Genomic DNA, 21,532 nt, shown 5'->3' on the forward strand with positions numbered 1-21,532 from the left:
TTCCACTAAGTGCAAACCAGATGGGATGGCGTATCGCTGCCAAATGCTGTGGTAGCCATACTGGTTAAGTGTGCCTTGAATTCGAAATAAATCACAGACAGTGTCACCAGCAAAGCACCCCCACACCATCACACCTCCATGCTTCACGGTGGGAACCACACCTGTGGAAATTATCTGTTCACCTATCTGCATTTCACAAAGACAGAGTTTGGAACAAAAATCTCAAATTTGGACTCATCAGACCAAAGAACAGATTTCCACCAGTCTAATGTTCATTGCTCGTGTTTCTTGGCCCAAGTAAGTCTCTTCATCTTATTGGCGTCATTTAGTTGAGGTTTCTTTTCAGCAATTTGACCATGAAGACCTGATTCACGCAGTCTCCTCTGAACAGTTGATGTTGAGATGTGTATGTTTCTTGAACTCTGCGAAGCATTTACTTGGGCTGCAACCTGAGGTTCAGTTAACCTGTTGGGGCTAAGGGGCAGTATTGAGAATTTTGAAAAGAATATGTGCCCATTTTTAACTGCCTCCTACACCAACTCAGAAGCTAGGATATGCATATTATTAACAGATTTGGATAGAAAACACTGAATTTTCTAAAACTGTTTGAATGGTGTCTGTAAGTATAACAGAACTCATATGGCAGTCAAAACCCTGAGACAATTTCTAACAGGAAGTGTGTATCTGATGTGTTGAATTACATTTAAGCCTATGCCATTGAAACACACAGGGATGTATTAATCATTGAGCACTTCCTACGCCATCCACTAGATGTCACCAGTCTTTACAAAGTGGTTTGAGTCTTCTACTGTGAAAACTGACCGAACAAGAGTCTTGGAACGTTGGTCATAAGCGGATGGCCAATACTACTCTGGCGCGCGAGTGCATGTTTGGGTACTCTCGTTCCAATACGTTTTAAAAGAGAATGCAATCGTCCGCCTTGAATATTATTGAAGTTCTGATTGAAAAAGGCCCTAATGATTTATGCTATACAACGTTTGACATGTTTGAACGAACGTAAATATTTGTTTTCCCCTCTTTGATGAAGACAAGTCCGGCGGGCGTCGTTCATGTTTTTGAGTAGCCTACAGGACGCGCTAACAACACGGAGCTTTTTGGACATCAATTATGAGCTTTTTCGGACAAAACTACATTTGTTATGGACCTGGGATACCTGGAAGTGCCTTCTGATGAAGATAATCAAAGGTAAGGGATTATTTACATAGTATTTTTGATTTTAGATGACTCCAAGATGGCGCCTAGTCTGTATCGCAGAGCCTATTTTTCTGGACGCAGTACTCAGATTATTGCAAAGTGTGATTTCCCAGTAAAGTCCCACCTACGTAACAGCCAGTGGAATTCTGTGGCGCGTTATTCAAATACCTTAGAAATGCTATTACTTCCATTTCTCAAACATATGACTATTTTACACCATTTTAAAGACAAGACTCTCGTTAATCTAACCACACTGTCCGATTTCAAAAAGGCTTTACAACGAAAGCAAAACGTTAGATTATGTCAGCAGAGTACCCAGCCAGAAATAATCAGACACCCATTTTTCAAGCTAGCATATAATGTCACATAAACCCAGAAGACAGCTAAATGCAGCACTAACCTTTGATGATCTTCATCAGATGACAACCCTAGGACATTATGTTATATAATACATGCATGTTTTGTTCAATCAAGTTCATATTTATATCAAAAACCAGCTTTTTACATTAGCATGTGACGTTCAGAACTAGCATACCCCCCGCAAACTTCCGGTGAATTTACAAAAAATTTACTAAATTACTCACGATAAACGTTCACAAAAAGCATAACAATTATTTTAAGAATTATAGATACAGAACTCCTCTATGCACTCGATATGTCCGATTTTAAAATAGCTTTTCGGTGAAAGCACATTTTGCAATATTCTCAGTAGATAGCCCGGTATCACAGGGCTAGCTATTTAGACACCCAGCAAGTTTAGCACTCACCAAAGTCCGATTTACTATAAGAAAAATGTTATTACCTTTGGTGTTCTTCGTCAGAATGCACTCCCAGGACTTCTACTTCAATAACAAATGTTGGTTTGGTTCAAAATAATCCATAGTTATATCCAAATAGCGGCATTTTGTTCGTGCGTTCAAGACACTATCCGAATGGTAAAGAAGGGTGACGAGCACGATGCATTTCGTGATTTAAAAAAAAAAATATTCCATTACCGTACTTCGAAGCATGTCAACCGCTGTTTAAAATACATTTTTATGCCATTTTTCTCGTAAAAAAGCGATAATATTCCGACCGGGAATCTACGTTTAGGTAAAAAGACGAAAGAAAATAAAGCATGGGGTCGACTCGTGCACACGCCTAAGGCCATTGTCCTCTGATCGGCACCTTGCCAAAGGTGATAATGTGTTTCAGCCTGGGGCTGCCTCGATATCATTCAGCTTTTTCCCGGGTTCTGAGAGCCTATGGGAGCCGTAGGAAGTGTCACGTTACAGCAAAGATCCTTAGCCTTCAATAAACAGAGACAAGAAGCCCAAGGAATGGTCAGAGAGGGCACTTCCTGTAAGGAATCTTCTCAGGTTTTTGCTTGCCATATGAGTTCTGTTATACTCACAGACACCATTCAAACAGTTTTAGAAACTTTAGGGTGTTTTCTATCCAAAGGCAATAATTATATGCATATTCTAGTTTCTGGGCAGTAGTAATAACCAGATTAAATTGGGTAAGTTTTTTATCCGGCCGTGTAAATACTGCCCCCTACCCCCAACAGGTTAAACATTTATGCACATACAAGTGTCTTATATCGGTTGAAAGCTTAAATTCTTGTTAATCTAACTGCACTGTCTACATTACAGTAGTTATTACAGCGAAAGCATGCCATGCGATTGTTTGAGGACTGCGCCCCACATCAAAATATTTTTCCACCGGCACAGGTTTCATAAATTCTCAAATAGCGATTAAATATTCACTTACTTTTTAAAAATATTCTTCTGATTTGTTATCCAAAGGGTCCTGGCTATAACATGTAGTGTCATTTTGTTAGATAAAATCCTTCTTTATATCCCAAAAAGTCTATTTAGTTGGCGTCATCGATTTTAGTAATCCACTCGTTCAACATGCAGAGAAAGGAATCCGAAAATCTACCACTAAACTTTGGTTCAACAAGTCAAACTACATTTCTAGTTACTCCTCAGATACCCTAAAATGTAATCAAACTATAATATTTATTATGGAAAGAAGTATGTTCAATAGGAAACCGATTTTAGCAGGTGAATATTGTTTTCATGGTGCACGGAAGCACTAATTTCAAAGACCGTGTCCCAGTACTAAAACCGATATTTTCTATTGGTTTTGGAAGTTAAAAGCCCGAAACCTTAAACAGACTGCTGACACCCTCTGGAAGCAACAGGAATTACATCCTGGGAGCTATAATTGATTATGCCCTGATACTTGCCATTGCAAGAGCTTGGTCGCTCTCTCAAAAAAAAATAATGCAGGTTTGTTCTTCTTTGAATATTCTCCTATATTATTTTAACATTTCTACAAACTTCAAAGTGTTTGTTTTCCAATGTTACCAATTACATGCATATCCTGGCTTCAGGGCCTGAGCAACAGGCAGTTTACTTTGGGCATGTCATTCAGGCGGAAATTGAGAGAAAAGGGGCCTAGCCCAAGCCATTTTCCCACAACTTTGGAAGTATGCTTGGGGTCATTGTCCATTTGGAAGACCCATTTGCGATCAACCTTTAACTTCCTGACTGATGTCTATTGCTTCAAAACATCCACAAAATGTTCCTCCCTCATGATGCCATCTATTTTGAGAAGTGCACCAGTCCCTCCTGCAGCAAAGCACCCCCACAACATGATGCTGCCACCCCCGTGCTTCACGGTTGGGATGGTGTTCTTCAGCTTGCAAGCCTCCCCCTTTTTCCTCTAAACATAATGATGATCATTATGGCCAAACAGTTCTATTTTTGTTTCATTAGACGAGAGGACATTTGTCCAAAAAGTACAATCTTTGTCCTCATGTGCAGTTGCAAACCGTAGTCTGGCTTTTTTATGGCGATTTTGGAGCAGTGGCTTCTTCCTTGCCTTTCAGGTTATGTCAATACAGGACCCGTTTTACTGTGGATATAGATATGTTTGTACCTGTTTCCTCCAGCATCTTCCCAGGGTCCTTTGCTGTTGTTCTGGGATTGATTTGCACTTTTTGCATCAAAGTATGTTCATCTCTAGAAAACAGAACGCATCTCCTTCCTGAGCGGTATGACGGCTGTGTGGTCCAATGGTGTTTAGACTTGTGTACTATTGTTTGTACAGATGAACGTGGTACCTTCAGGCATTTGGCAATTACTCCCGAGGATGAACCAGACTTGTGATCTACAATGTTTTTTCTGAGGTCTTGGCTGATTTCTTTTGATTTTCCCATGATGTCAAGCAAAGAGGCACTGAGTTTGAAGGTAGGCCTTGAAATACATCCACAGATACACCACCAATTGACTCAAATGATGTCAATTAGCCTATCAAAAGCTTCTAAATCCATGACATTATTTTCTGGAATTTTCCAAGCTGTTTAAAGGCACAGTCATCTTAGTGCATATAAACTTCTGATCCACTGGAATTGTGATACAGTGAATTATAAGTGAAATAATCTGTCTGTAAAAATTTTTGGGAAAATTACTTGTGTCATGCACAAAGTAGATGTCCTAACCGACTTGCCAAAACTATAGTTTGTTAATTGACCCCACCATATACAGTTGAAGTCGGAAGTTTACATACATTTAGTTCGTTTTTCAACCACTCCAAAAATGTCTTGTTAACTTCCCTGGGCTAGTCAACAGCCAGTGGAATCGCGTGGCGCGAAATACAAATACCTCAAAAATGCTATAACTTCAATTTCTCAAACATATGACTATTTTACACCTTTTTAAAGACTCTCGTTAATCTAACCACATTGTCCGATTTCAAAAAGGCTTTACAGCGAAAGCAAAACATTAGATTATGTCAGGAGAGTACCCTCCCAAAAATAATCACACAGCCATTTTCAAAGTCAGCATATATGTCACAAAAACCAAAACCACAGCTAAATGCAGCACTAACCTTTGATCTTCATCAGATGAGACTCCTAGGACATTATGTTATACAATACATGCATGTTTTGTTCAATCAAGTTCATATTTATATCAAAAAACAGCTTTTTACATTAGCATGTGATGTTCAGAACTAGCATACCCACCGCAAACTTCCGGTGAATTTACTAAATTACTCATGATTAACGTTCACAAAATACATAACAATTATTTTAAGAATTATAGATACAGAACTCCTTTATGCAATCGCAGTGTCAGATTTTAAAATAGCTTTTCGGCAAAAGCACATTTTGCAATATTCTGAGTACATAGCCCGGCCATCATGGCTAGCTAATTTGACACCCACCAAGTTTGGCCCTCACCAAACTCAGATTTACTATAAGAAAAATTGGATTACCTTTCATGTTCTTCGTCAGAATGCACTCCCAGGACTTCTACTTCAACAACAAATGTTGTTTTGGTTCCAAATAATCCATAGTTATATCCAAATACCTCCATTTTGTTTGTGTGTTCAAATCACTATCCGAAGGGTGACGCGCGAGCGCATTTCGTGACAAAAAAATTCAAAATATTCCATTACCGTACTTAGAAGCATGTGATAAGCTGTTTTCCTGCCATATGAATTCTGTTATACTCACAGACACCATTCAAACAGTTTTAGAAACTTCAGAGTGTTTTCTATCCAAATCTACTAATAATATGCATATTCTCATTTCTGGGCAAGAGTAGTAACCAGTTTAAATCGTGTACGTTTTTTCATCCGGCCGTGAAAATACTGCCCCCTATCCTATTAACTGACTTGCCTGGTAAATTATACTTAAAAAAAAAAGTTACACTCCTGCTCATATAAAATGAATCCGAATCCCATGGGAGTTTCACATAAGGTCCTTGGCTCCCTCTAATGCGTTCAACTCAGCCACAGATGTGAACGTAGCAACCTTGAATTGTGTGGAGTTTCTTCCCTCTAAAGTGTGAACTTAATGGTTTCCACCTCAGCAACTTGTCTTACATTTTGTGATCATCTGTGTGCTTGTGTGCCCTGAGCTCAGTCAATTAGCCCGTTTCCCAGGTAGTGCTGGCTAGGAGCTCAGGCAGCGTCGCTAATGATTACTGATATTCCCACAGTCAACCCACAGAGCAATTAGTTCAACACACACCAAGCCATCACAGCTCCAAGGGCTAGCCATGTCAGCGAGTCTTCACACAGCTATAACAATTCAGCAACACTCTTATTATCCACAACCCCCTGGGAACATCATTAGGAGTGTGTGTTTTTGTGTACGTGTGCGAGCATGTGTTTGTGTGTTTGCAAGTCGTTTGTGTCACTTGTTCATCCACAGGTCCGGTAAACGTTCATTTGTTGTTTTCTGCTGAACCGAGTATAAAATGTGCCTTTAAATTATAGAGAGAGGCCTTTCATCTCATCAGAGAAAGAAGGGCTTGTTAGTGTTAGTGGAGGTTGATGGTTGGTGCTCTAGTTCTGTGACTGACAGTATGGCCGTTTAATGTGTGCATCCCCAAATGTCACTCTATTTTCTACTTAGTGCACTACTTTTAACCAGGTGCCATTTTGGACGTAGCTACTGTAGGGTAAGTGAGGAGTGGAGGTTCCTGTGTAGAGGGCTCTCGCTGCAGAGAGAAGCCCAGATGGTGTCTCCGTCTGCCTCTACAACGACTGCAGTGTGTTCCACCCCAGATGGAGGATCCACGGCCCCTGGCTGGCCACTCTGATTTGCTTCAGACACCACTGCCTGTCAACACACACATGAAAATGTAGGAACGTACGTAGCAACCCCAACAACTGCATGCAGACATTCAGTTTAGGTGGAGTCTCCTCCTCTTCTCTAAACATGACATTTTTGTTGATATGCAGGGAGTTAAGTAACTGTTCATTCTCCCTTAATGTGACCTGTCATGACCTCTGCTCCCATTCCTCACTAATCCACAGCTATCCACCCGTATCACTGACCGCAACCATGTGATTGCCTTTTCCTGTCTTAGTAACATTCCAAGCCCCTGGCTCATATCCAACGTTATTAATAACAAACTCTTATTTACAATGACGGCCTACCGGGGAACTGTATATAGACTTTTTTTCTATTGTGTTATTGACTGTACGTTTGTTTATTCCATGTGTAACTCTGTGTTATTGTTTGTGTCGACCTGCTTTGCTTTATCTTGGCCAGGTTGTATTCGTAAATGAGAACTTGTTCTCAACTGGCCTACCTGGTTAAATAAAGGTGAAATATATATATTTTTTTATTATAATAATTCGGTTAACTGCCTTCTTCATTGGCAGAACAACAGATTTTTACCTTGTCACCTCAGGGATTCGATCAAGCAACCTTACTGGCCCAACACTCAACCACTAGGCTACCTGCCGAAACAACTTAATCTGATTAACGGGACCTTGTTCATTTTATTAGCAGGTCCAAAGCTTAGCACAATTTCACATTTATCTTTCAGTAGCATCTTTTAATCAAATGATTATGAAAGCATACATGTATGGTCCTGTGTGGCTCAGCTGGTAGAGCATGGTGTTTGCAACGCCAGGGTTGTGGGTTTGATTCCCACGGGGGACCAGTACAAAAATGTTTTTTTTTTAATGAAATGTATGCATTCACTACTGTAAGTCGCTCTGGATAAGAGCGTCTGCTAAATGACTAAAATGTAAATGTAATAAAAACATGCATACTTATTTTAAATGTATGTAGTTCTGTCTTTTTGATGAAGTTGTCTATACATTTTATGTCATGTGTGGGGATCCTAATAAAATACTATACACACACCTCCCGAGTGGCGCAGCGATCTAAGGCACCGCATCGCAGTGCTAGAGGCTGTATCACAACCGGCTGTGATCGGGAGTCCTATAGGGCGGTGTACAATTGGCCCAGCGTCATCTGGGTTAGGGGAGGGTTTGGCTGGGGGGGGGCTTTACTTGGCTCATTGTGCTCTAGCGACACCTTGTGGTGGGCGGGGCGCCTGCAGACTGACTTCGGTCGTCAGTTGAACGGTGTTTCCTCCGACACATTGGTGCGGCTGGCTTCCGGTTTAAGCAGATGGGTGTTAAGAAGCACGGTTTGGCGGATCATGTTTTGGAGGACACACGACTTGACCTTCGCCTCCCGAGCCCGTTGGGGAGTTGCAGCTATGAGACAAGATCGAAATTGGGGAGAAAAAGGGGGTAAAACATAAAAAAATAAACATACTATACAAACACATTTAGGACCACTGACTGACCTGGAGCTACAAAAGCCTCGACAGCAGGTACTGCAGACACTAACTACATGTAGGACCAACAAAGGCAGCAAGAGCAACCAGAGCTAGAAGGATAAACAAGCACTATAGGGGCTCAAAGTGCTCTAAGGGTTTAAAGCTAGTCTAGCTAGAATGCTACCCTTCTCCGTTTTCATCAACAACAAAAAAACTAAGTCACTGTGGAGCGAACAGTGGCGCTGTTTCCCCTAATGTGGATTTGGTCTTTAATAAGGAGTAAATTACTAGCCAGACACATGGTGCTCTGGAGATAAAGTGACTGTGAGGAGAGACTAATAGCAGTAGCCTAAGAAGAATCTGCAAGGGTGAAAAGAAGCTACAGGCAGTGAATGGATCAAGACCTCAGCTCTGCAGCACAAGGCTACAATCTGGTGTTAGATGGTTCTAGTAATTACACTGTGTGAGTGTCTGTGTATGTGTGTGTGGGGGGGGGGGGGGGCTGGTTTCTTCTTGTTTTTGACCAGAGAGGTCGCCTTCAACCACCAGGAAGTAAACACAAAATAGTTTATGAGCACTGCTTGTAACACTACTTCACTCACTAGTCACTCTTCTGCAAAATGCTGCAGTTAAACCACATGCATGTGTGTGTGACAAGAGAAGGGACATCTCTCCAAATGCCCCAATTACAATTGATTTGAATTACAATTTATTTGAAAAGGACATCAATTTGGGGAAGGTGACACAGTGACGGACCATTGAAAACCCCCTCGGACTGCCAGACTCTAGTAATAATAGACTGAGGGCTCTGACCACGCCGCTCCATTAAAGCTTTTCCTCATTTAGAGGCCAAGTTATTCAATTATATGACTGGCATGCGGCCCGGCTCGAGAAAGAGAGCAAGAGAGAGGATGTGAGAGAGAGAGTGCGAGAGACAGAGCGCAAGAGTCAGAGAGCTAGAGAGTCAGAGAGCCAGAGAGCCAAAGAGCCAGAGAGATAGAGCCAGAGAATTTTAACCTGTGGTGTAGAGAGAGAGAAAGCAAGAGAGCAACCCGCGGTAGAGAGAGAGGAATGGTGGAGATGAGGGGAATTAGAATTAAAGCTGTTTAATAGGGAGACTTCATTAGTGATCGGTGTGGAGAGAGACTGAGACGGCTTTACCGCTGTGATTATCGGCTCACCGCTGGCCTAACGGCGTGCGTACGGTCGGCGCAGGTGGAGGCTGCGGAGGAGAGGAGAGCAGGTTAAAGCTGCAGCCTGAGAGGCCTCCCTCCCCAACCTGCTCACATGACATTTCAGAAGATCCGCTCTGTGCTCTCAAGGTACGACAGGCTGGTGTGTGTGTGTGTCTGCCACAAGCTTATTAACATATACTGCCTGCCTGCCGTCGCTCTCCAGTAAATGCTCATTTACCACCATCCGCTTCTCCCTTGTCTCGTTCCCCCTCTCTTTTTTAATTTCACTCCCTCTCCCTGTGGCTCTCTATAGATACTGGGGTTAGAACAACCCTAAACATTAATTTCTAAAGTAAGGGAACAGGAAGGGGCACCTTAACGTATGAAGCGGTGTCTGTGTCCTCTCTCTCCTTCGTGGCTCCCCTCTCAGTGGCATTGCCATCAATGCAATTAAAGACAGCTCTGCCCTCACTTCCCTCATTATGTCGCAGGAATGTTCCGGTGCTTTCCATCTTATTTCATTTCCACGTTTGCGACCTCCTGTTAATCATGTCCACGTTCGTCAACAAATGTGTCGTCTGTGGATCAGAGAGGTTTGACATGGCCAAGGGGAGTGTGTGTGAGTGTGTGTGTGTGTATCCATGACCGCGGGGAAATATGCGGACGCAGACGGACATCCCTAAAATTCTGACAGACAGAAATCAGCGTTACTCAAAGGACAAAGGTCTGAGCACAAACACACTAATGATGGGGCTTCATAATAACGAGATCTCCTGTTTCCCGGCTATAAAGCCTTCCATCCCTCGTCATTGGCATCTAAGGATGTGTCCCAAATGGCACGCTATTCCCTTCGTAGTGCGCTACTTTTTATCAGGACTCTGATTAAAAGTAGTTCACCATAAAAGGAATAGAATGACATTTGGGATCTCCTTGTAGTATGTGACAAGGATACAGATAACAAACAGATTATAATAACAGACACAGTGAACAAACATAAACTAGTTGAAGAGTTTCACTTTTGATTGGCTCTTTGTTTTGTTTGTTGTTGCTTCTCTCTACACCTTGGAGACGATGGAAGAGGAAAATGTAATATACTTTTGGTAATTATGCACAGGCACAGTACAGTATTCCCACTCCTCCACCTTCACACTGTCTGTGTGTGTGTGTCTGCTTGTCTTTACTTTTCACAAGACAGACAGTGTCGCTCCCACAGCGACATTGCCCAGCGGAACCTTAGGACCCGTGACGACGCATGTGAAAATGTCACACCACTCTTTCTCTACCTCCCTGTCTCTCTACGACATACACCCCTCTCTCTCTCAACAAACACAGAAGAGTGCCACCATCAACCCGTCCTGTGAGAGGCTCCTTAAATAAGGAGTGTGGGGCACCGGGGAAAGGGAAGTGGAAGGAGTGTGTCTGAGGAAGGGGACTATGCAGTAGTGTTTGTGGCCAGGGATGAGAGGCTGGGGGCAGTATAAATCTAGATCCTGGGTGGTTAGTGGTTGGGGTCTTACTGCGGATCCCCAGTGTAACTGAGCTGGGCCGGGGGTTGTGGGGAGCGGGACAGGGGAAGTATAGTTCCTGGGTGGTGCGGGGCGGTTGGGGTTTGAGGGGTAAAGGGAAGATCTTACTGGGGGTCCCCAGCTTAGCTGAGCCGGCGTTGGCCAGATCCCAAAGTGGACGATGATGGGGAAGGTGTTGACCTCTGGGTTGAACTGCTCTCTGTCCAGCTGGTCGATACGCACCGAGCTGGGCTTCTGAAACAACAACACAACACAAACACTATGAGACCAGGGCCCATATCAACTCAAACTGTATTTGTCACATATGGCAAAAACAATACATGTAGACCATACAGTGGAATGCTTACTGACAAGCCCTTAACCAACAATACAGTTTTAAGAAAAATAAGTGTTAAGAAAGTATTTACTGAAATAAACTGAGGTAAAAAATAAACAAATATATATAAAAATAAAAAAATTAAGAAAAATAACAAGTAATTCAACTTCTTCAGGATAGGGTCTATTTTTCTAAATTTCCGCTGACTGACGGACCCAAAGTAAACTGCCGGTTGCTCAGGCCCTGAAGCCAGGATATGCATATAATTGGTGCCATTGGAAAGAAAACACTCTGACATTTGTAGAAATGTTAAAATAATGTAGGAGACTATAACACATTAGATAGGAGAAAATCCAAAGAAAAACCAGACGGAAATATATATTATTTGAAAGCCCATGCTCTTCCAATGGAATGTATAGATAAAAAATGAAATCTAGCTCCCAGTATGCAATTCCTATGGCTTCCACTAGATATCAGTAGTCTTTGTTCAAGGTTTCATGCTTGTTTATTCCCAAACAAGGAAGAATAATGAGTTTTGATACAGGGACTCGGACTTGGAAATCAGTGTACAGTATGTGCGATGAAGTGGATGTTTCAGTATGATATATAGGATAAAGTACTAAAGACAGACACCAATGTCTAGTTCAATAGCCTTGTTCATGCATTGTACAAATCCCTACACACGGAGTCCGGGGAACAGTCCAGCTAGTCGATTACCTATCAACTAGACTCCGTAACATCATCCTTTTCAATAGAAAGTGTAAACATAACAGCATAACATTAAATTCTTAACAATCAAGTCATAACAATTGAAAAAGCATGACATTTTCTTTTTACTTCAGTTGTCATCTTCCTTTCTTTTTTATTCTTTCTTTTTTTATTAACAGAGAACAAGTTAACCTGTTATTGCTAGGGGGCAGTATTTTCACGGCAGGATAAAAAACGTACCCGATTTAATCTGATTATTACTCCTGCCCAGAAACTAGAATATGCATATAATTATTAGCTTTGGATAGAAAACACTCCAAAGTTTCTAAAACTGTTTGAATGGTGTCTGTGAGTATAACAGAACTCATTTGGCAGGCCAAAACCTGAGAAGATTCTGTACAGGAAGTACCCTGTCTGACCATTTCTTGGCCTGCTTGAATATCTCTATCCAAAACAGGGGATCTCTGCTGTTACGTGACACTTCCTACGGCTCCCATGGGCTCTCAGAAGGCGGCAAAAAGCTGAATCGTGGCTTTGCAGGCTCTGGCTGAAAAACATTAGCGCGTTTGGATAGTGGCCGGTCAGAGTACTATGAAACTGAGGCGCGTGCACGAGTCGACTCCATGTTTACTTTCTTTCTCTTTGAACGAAAACCACCACTCCCGGTCGGAATATTATCGCTTTTTTTACGAGAAAAATTGCATAAAAATTGATTTTAAACAGCGGTTGACATGCTTCGAAGCACGGTAATGGAATATTTAGAAATGTTTTGTCACGAAACGCGTCGGGCGCGTAACCCTTCGTCACCCTTGGATAGTGTCTTGAACGCACAAACAAAACGCCGCTATTTGGATATAACTATGGATTATTTTGAACCAAACCAACATTTGTTATTGAAGTAGCAGTCCTGGGAGTGCATTCTGACGAAGAACACCAAAGGTAATCAAACTTTTCTAATAGTAAATCGGAGTTTGGTGAAGGCTAAACATGCTGGGTGTCTAAATAGCTAGCCCTGTGATGCTGGGCTATGTACTCAGAATATTGCAAAATGTGCTTTCACCGAAAAGCTATTTTAAAATCGGACATATCGAGTGCATAGAGGAGTTCTGTATCTATAATTCTTAAAATAATTGTTATGTTTTTTGTGAACGTTTATCGTGAGTAATTAAGTAAATTCACCGGAAGTGTTCGGTGGGAATGCTAGTTCTGAACGTCACATGCTAATGTAAAATGCTGTTTTTTGATATAAATATGAACTTGATTGAACAAAACATGCATGTATTGTATAACATAATGTCCTAGGCGTGTCATCTGATGAAGATCATCAAAGGTTAGTGCTGCATTTAGCTGTGGTTTTGTTTTTTGTGACATTATATGCTAGCTTGAAAAATGGGTGTCTGATTATTTCTGGCTGGGTACTCTGCTGACATAATCTAATGTTTTGCTTTCGCTGTAAAACCTTTTTGAAATTCGACAGTGTGGTTAGATAAAGGAGAGTCTTGTCTTTAAAATGCTGTAAAATAGTCATATGTTTGAAAAATTGAAGTTTTTGTATTTTTGAGGAATTTGTAATTCGCGCCACGCCTATCATTGGATATTGGAGCAGGTGTTCCGCTAGCGGAACGTCTAGATGTAAGTTAACACAGTCTTTTGCTTACAGAGTAAGCCTGTCCGGTGGCTTGCACAGCCGACCCACCCGTGAGTACGTATGGGCTCTGACAGGGATAGGATTAGGGCCACGAGCTGGAGAGCTTGGTGGGGTAGAAGCCTCACCTTCAGTTGGCTCATGTCTCAATTCTGCGCCTCTTACCCTTAGGCCTGGACTGTGATCCAGCTCATCTAGGTGAGTGTATGGCGTGTTCCGGTTTGTCTGCTCTGCTACACGCAGATCCACCAGATTTTGACGATAGAGGGAGCCACCAACATCCACAGGTAAGAACGTGGTGCAACTCTCTGTAGGCACGTGCCCAGCCTCCAAAGTCCTGTGTGGTCTCCCAGCAGCGGTTTCATCTTTATCGTTTCACCCACCTCCAGCTCTGGTAGGTCTCGAGCAGTCCGGTTGTAGAAGCACTTAGCAAGCTGCTTTCTGTGACGCAGTTTGTCCGTGACGCCAACTATGACGCAGGGCTCAAGTAGCTTGTTAGCTACATGGATGGTAGTCTTCAGATGTCTGGACAGAAGGCGTTGTGCTGGGCTGCTGTCCATGTTTTCGGTGGGTGTGTTCCTCCACTGTAAGATCGCTTTCCATGGGTAATCTTGACAGCTGACTCTGCCTTGCCATTTGCTTTTGGGTGTCTTGGAGGGGAGGTCACGTGGTCAAACTCCCATTCTGAGGTGAAACGCTTAAACTGAGAAGTGAATTGTGGGTCATTGTCCGTGATAATCTTGTCAGCCTGACCTTGCCTTGCAAACTGCGCCTTGCAGAGCTTTATGACCATCTCTGCAGACAAGTCAGGGAGCAGTTCAATTTCCCAACAGTCAGAGTAGTGATCAATAATGAGAAGATAGTCCTTTTGTCTGTGGCTGAATAAGTCCATGCTGACAATTTGCCAGGCCCTTGTGGGCAGTTCGTGTGACATCATGGTTTCCTTTTGCTGTTCATGAGCGTACTCGTTGCATGTGGTACAGTTGCTGACAAAGTCTTTAACCTGTTTGGGCTAGGGGGCAGTATTGAGATTTTTGGAAAAAATATGTGCCCATTTTTAACTGCCTCCTACACCAACTCAGAAGCTAGAATATGCATATTATTGTTCAGGTTTGGATAGAAAACACCCTAAAGTTTCTAAAACTGTTTGAATGGTGTCTGTGAGTATAACAGAACTCCTATGGCAGGCAAAAACCTGACAAGGTTTCATGCAGGAAGTGGCCTGTCTGACAAGGAGTCGTGCGTCTTGCATCTGTTTATTGAAAAGTAAGGATCTTAGCTGTAACGTGACAATTCCCAGGGCTCCAATAGGCTCTCAGGACGCGGGAAAATCATGAAGGTTGACGAGGCAGCCTCAGGCTGAAACAGATTATCATCTTATTCAAGTGTCCCATTAGGTGACAATGTAGTGAGGAGTGTGCGCGATTAGCCCCCGTGGATTATTTTAATTCGGCTGTTTAGTTTATTGCAGATTCCCGGTCGGAATATTATCGCTTTTCTACGAGATAAATGGCATAAAAATTGGTTTTAAACAGCGGTTGACATGCTTCGAAGTACGGTAATGGAATATTTAGACATTTTTTGTCACGCCATGCGCTATGCTCGTGACCGTGGATTACCATTCTGATAGTGTCTAGAACTCACGAACAAAACGTCGCTGTTTGGATATAATGATGGATTATTTGGGACCAAACCTACATTTGTTATTGAAGAAGAAGTCCTGGGACTGCATTCTGACGAAGAACAAGAAAGGTAAGAACATTTTTCTTATAGGAAATGTGATTTTGGTGAAGGCTGAACTGCGTGGGTGTCTAAATAACTAGCCCTGTGATGCCGGGCTATGTACTTAGAATATTGCAAAATGTGCTTCATCCGAAAAGCTATTTTAAAATCGGACATATCGAGTGCATAGAGGAGTAATGTATCTATAATTCTTAAAATAATTGTTATGCTTTTTGTGAACGTTTATCGTGAGTAATTTAGCAAACTGTTAGTAAATTCCCCGGAAGTTTGCGGGGGGTATGCTAGTTCTGAACGTCACATGCTAATGTAAAAAGCTGGTTTTTGATATAAATATGAACTTGATTGAACAAAACATGCATGTATTGTATAACATAATGTCCTAGGGTTGTCATCTGATGAAGATCATCAAAGGTGAGTGCTGCATTTAGCTGTCTTCTGGGTTTTGGTGACATTATATGCTGGCTTGAAAAATGGGTGTCTGATTATTTCTGGCTTGGTACTCTGCTGACATAATCTAATGTTTTGCTTTCGTTGTAAAGCCTTTTTGAAATCGGACAGTGTGGTTAGATTAACGAGAGTCTTGTCTTTAAATAGCTGTAAAATAGTCATATGTTTGAGAAATTGAAGTAATAGGATTTTTAAGGTTTTGAAAATCGCGCCACAGGCTGCAAGTGGCTGTTACGTAGGTGGGACGAATTCGTCCCGCCTAGCCCAGAGAGGTTAATTTCTTCTTGCATGTTTGGCCAGTATAATGTTTCACGAGCCTTCGGTAGCATGCGTCACCTCCAACGTGACTGGAGTGTATGCGGGTAAGCATCTCTGGACGTAGTGATTTGGGAATAATGACCTTCTGACCTCTGAACAAGACGCCATTTTGCACGCTGATCTCATCTCGAAAGGTCCAGTATTCTCTCACTGTGAAAGGTGTCTCCTCTTTCAGGTATGGCCAACCTGCGAGAGCCATGGACTTCAGTGATTGTAGGTGTTCGTCCTTGACAGTGTGTTGCCTGATCTGGGCTAGGCGGTGATCTGTGACGTTTAAGTAGTCTGCCTGATTGATCTGTTGAACATCTTGTTGTTCCTGCTGTAGCGAACAGATGGCCTGCCTCTGATAGGCAGTGCCTCTGCCTGTACATTGTGCTGTTGCCCTGCTCAGTGTGTCGCTGATGTACATGTCTGGTCCTGGCTTGTAAATAACCTTCAGGCTGTAGTTTTGCAGAGTCAGGAGCATGCTTTGAAGCCTCTTGGGCGTGTTGAGGAGAGGTTTACTGAATATGGCAATGAGTGGTTTGTGGTCAGTTTCAGCGGTGACCAGCTCTCGACCATATAAGTAGTGATGGAATCGCTGGCAGGAGAAGACGATGCTGAGGCACTCTTTCTCAATTTGTGCATAGTTCTGTTCAGTGGGGGTGAGCGCTCTCGAGGCAAACGCAACGTGCTGGCCTTCCTGCATAAGGCAGCATCCAAGTCCCCTTTGGCTGGAGTCGCTCTGGATTGTGACAGGCTTCGTGACGTCATAGTAGCGCAACACTGGCATGGATGAAGCCAGAGATTTCATCTCCTGCACCGTGGCCTCGTGCTTGGGTAGCCAGTGCCATTGTGTGTCTTTGTCCAGCAACCGGCGCAGAGGCTCACAGACTGCTGATAGGTGTGGCATGAACTTTGGAAGATATTTTGCAAAACCGATGAGACGCTGTACTCCTTTTGCATCAGACGGGTTTGGCATGTTCTTCGATCGCTCGGACCTTGTCTGGGTCCGGCTTCAGGCCTTTTGCCGAGAGAATGTGGCCATGGAAGTGGACGTCTTTCACCTTGAACTGCAGCTTCTTCAGGCCAAGACGAAGTTTAACTGATCGACAGCGCTCCATCAGTGCCAGGAGCTTCACATCGTGGTCGCGTTCTGCTTCTTCGTCTGTGTCACCACAGCCTACGATCAGGACATCATCGGCAATGGGTTCAATGCCCTTGAGCCCAGCCAGTAACTCGTGCTGCTTGCGTTGGTATACCTCAGGCGCCACTGAGACACCAAACGGGAGCTTGAGCCAGCGTTTCCGACCCCAGGGGGTCCAGAAGGTAGTCATGAAGCTGCTTTCTTCGTCCAGCTTGCATTGAAGGAATGCATCTCGGGCATCCACCAAGGTGAAAATCCTGGCTTTGGGAAGCTTGTAGAGGACATCCTCTAGTGTCGGCATGATGTAGTGGGATCATTTCAGTGCTTGGTTCAGATGCTTTGGGTCGATGCAGACCCTCAGCTTCTCTGTTTTTTTCACTATGACCATATTGCTGATCCAGTCAGTTGGTTCGGTCACAGATGTCATGTGGCCATCGGCCTCATACTGGTCCAGCTGGGCCTTCACAGCCACTTTCATTGCAAAGTGGAACATTGCGAGGAGCACACTCGACTGGAGTGATGCTCTCATCCACTTCAAAGTGTACCTCCCCAGGCACTGATTTAACGGGCATGTTGAATACATCATCATATCTGCTGATTAGTTGTTCTTTGGACAGGGGTCCATGCTGGACATGATCCACAATGTGCAGGTCATTTGGTACAGTGCACTGCATCGGTTCCAGGCGTTCGCATGTAGAGCCTGAGAGGAGAGGATGTTGACTGGTTTTCACAATCTCAAACTCCAGCTTGTGTTTGCGTCCCCGAATAACACATTCGGTCTCAAAGGTGCCCATAGAGCTCATTAGCTCTCCTGAGTACAGCTTTAGTCTAGTGTCGCTGGGCAATAGATGTGTGTCAGGTGCCAGATTGATTTTGTCTTTGTAGCTCATTACGTTGCATGTAGCACCGGAATCCAGTTGACATTGTTGTTGCTTGTTGTGTAATCGTAGTGTCACAAACCATTTTTCCCCTCTTGAGTGTACAGCCCCAATGGATTCATGCATGTAAATGTAACTGCGCCTATACTGTACTTAGCTACAAAAATAACAAACGTGTGGTTTTCGAGCCACTTCTGATACCATGTTTCAGTATGATATATTGGATAAAGTAAATAAAGACAGACACCAATGTCTAGTTCAATAGCCTTGTTCATGCATTGTACAAATCACTACACGCGGAGTCCGGGGAACAGTCCGGCTAGACGATTACCTATCAACTAGACTCCGTAACAGTGGACACGAACCTGCTAATATCGTTTTCCTATTGAACATACTTCTTTCCGTATGAAATATTATATTTTATTACATTTTAGGGTATGTCCTTGTTTTTGAAAGAAAATTACATTTTCTTTCATTAAAAAAACATTAAATTGATCAGAAATACATTGTAGACATTGTTAACCTCTCTAGGGCAGGCGGGACGAATTCGTCCCACCTACGTAACAGCCAGTTGAATCCTGTGGCGCGATTTTCAAAACCTTTGAAATGCTATTACTTCAATTTCTCAAACATATGACTATTTTACAGCTATTTAAAGACAAGACTCTCGATAATCTAACCACACTGTCCGATTTCAAAAAGGCTTTACAACGAAAGCAAAACATTAGATTATGTCAGCAGAGTACCAAGCCAGAAATAATCAGACACCCATTTTTCAAGCTAGCATATAATGTCACAAAAACCTAGAAGACAGCTAAATGCAGCACTAACCTTTGATGATCTTCATCAGATGACAACCCTAGGACATTATGTTATACAATACATGCATGTTTTGTTCAATCAAGTTCATATTTATATCAAAAACCAGCTTTTTACATTAGCATGTGACGTTCAGAACTAGCATACCCCCCGCAAACTTCCAGCGAATTCACTAACAATTTACTAAATTACTCACGATAAACGTTCACAAAAAGCATAACAATTATTTTAAGAATTATAGATACAGAACTCCTCTATGCACTCCATATGTGCGATTTTAAAATAGTTTTTTGGTGAAAGCACATTTTGCAATATTCTAAGTACATAGCCCAGCCATCACGGGCTAGCTATTTAGACACCCGGCAAGTTTAGCACTCACCAATATCAGATTTACTATTACAAAAGTTTGATTACCTTTTGTTGTCTTCGTCAGAATGCACTCCCAGGACTGCTACTTCAATAACAAATGTTGGTTTGGTCCAAAATAATCCATCGTTATATCCGAATAGCGGCGTTTTGTTCGTGCGTTCCAGAAACTATCCGAAATGGTAAATCAGGGTCGCGCGCATGGCGCAATTCGTGCCAAAAAAAATCTAAATATTCCATTACCGTACTTCGAAGCATGTCAACCGCTGTTTAAAATCCATTTTTATGCCATTTTTCTCGTAAAAAAGCGATAATATTCCGACCGGGAATGTCCATTTAGCTAAACAGAGGAAAGAAAACAAAGCTTTCGGTCGACGCGGGCACGAGCCTGAGTCTCACAGCACTGTAACCAGCCACTACCCAAACGCGCTACTTTGTTTCAGCCAGAGCCTGCAAAGCCACGATTCAGCGTTTTGCCGCCTTCTGAGAGCCTATGGCAGCCGTGGGAAGTGTCACGGTACAGCTAAGATCCTCACTCTTCAATAAACAGAGACAAGAAGAACGACACCTTGTCAGACAGGCCACTTCCTGCATGAAATCTTCTCAGGTTTTTGCCTGCCATATGAGTTCTGTTATACTCACAGACACCATTCAAACAGTTTTAGAAACTTTAGGGTGTTTTCTATCCAAAGCCAATAATTATATGTATATTCTAGTAACTGGGCAGGAGTAGTAACCAGATTAAATCGGGTACGTTTTTTATCCAGCCGTGTCAATACTGCCCCCTAGCCCTAACAGGTTAATTTTGTAAATGACTATTGTAGCTGGAAACGGCAGATTTTTTTATGGAATATCTACATATGTGTACAGAGGCCCATTATCAACAACCATCACTCCTGTGTTCCAATGGCACGTTGTGTTAGCTAATCCAAGTTTGTAATTTTAGAAGGATAGTTGATCATTTGATAACCCTTTTGCAATTATGTTGTGCTGATTAAAGAATCAATAAAACTGGCCTTCTTTTGGCTAGTTGAGTATCTGGAGCATCAGCATTTGTGCGTTCGATTACAGGGTCAAAAGGGCCAGAAACAAAGAACTTTCTTCTCAAACTGGTCAGTCTATTCTTGTTCAGAGAAATGAAAGCTATCCCATGTGAGAAATTGCCAAGAAACTGAAGACCTCGTACAACGCTGTGTACTACTCCCTTCACAGAACAGCACAAACTGGCTTTAACCTCTCTAGGGAAGGTGGGACGAAATCGTCCCACCTACGTAACAGCCAGTGGAATCCTGTGGCGCGTTATTCAAATACCTTAGAAATGCTATTACTTCAATTTCTCAAACATGACTATTTTACACCATTTTAAAGTCAAGACTCTCGTTAATCTAACCACACTGTCCGATTTCAAAAAGGCTTTACAACGAAAGCAAAACATTAGATTATGTCAGCAGAGTACCCAGCCAGAAATAATCAGACACCCATTTTTCAAGCTAGCATATAATGTCACATAAACCCAAACCATAGCTAAATGCAGCACTAACCTTTGATGATCTTCATCAGATGACACGCCTAGGACATTATGTTATACAATACATGCATGTTTTGTTCCATCAAGTTCATATTTATATCAAAAACCAGCTTTTTACATTAGCATGTGACGTTCAGAACTAGCATACCCCCCGCAAACTTCCGGTGAATTTACTAAATTACTCACGATAAACGTTCACAAAAAACATAACAATTATTTTAAGAATTATAGATACAGAACTCCTCTATGCACTCGATATGTCCGATTTTAAAATAGCTTTTCGGTGAAAGCACATTTTGCAATATTCTAAGTAGATAGCCCGGCATCACAGGGCTAGCTATTTAGACACCCACCAAGTTTGGCACTCACCAAAGTCAGATTTACTATAACAAAAATGTTAAATACCTTTGCTGTTCTTCGTCAGAATGCACTCCCAGGACTTCTACTTCAATAACAAATGTTGGTTTGGTCCCAAATAATCCATAGTTATGTTCAAATATCCTCTGTTTTGTTCGTGGGTTCAAGACACTATCCAAAGTGTAAAGAAGGGTGACGCGCCCGACGCGTTTCGTGACAAAAAAATTCTAAATATTCCATTACCGTACTTCGAAGCATGTCAACCGCTGTTTAAAATCTATTT

General features: G+C 42.4%; 1 pseudogene; it reads right to left on the reverse strand.

Annotated features, from left to right (window-relative positions):
* LOC106590047 (ribonuclease 3-like) overlaps window positions 1-21,532 on the reverse strand; it is a 160,488-nt pseudogene that overhangs the window by 131,888 nt on the left and 7,068 nt on the right.

Source organism: Salmo salar, chromosome ssa29 (assembly GCF_905237065.1).
Source record: "Salmo salar chromosome ssa29, Ssal_v3.1, whole genome shotgun sequence".
In the NCBI taxonomy this organism is placed as follows: domain Eukaryota; kingdom Metazoa; phylum Chordata; class Actinopteri; order Salmoniformes; family Salmonidae; genus Salmo; species Salmo salar.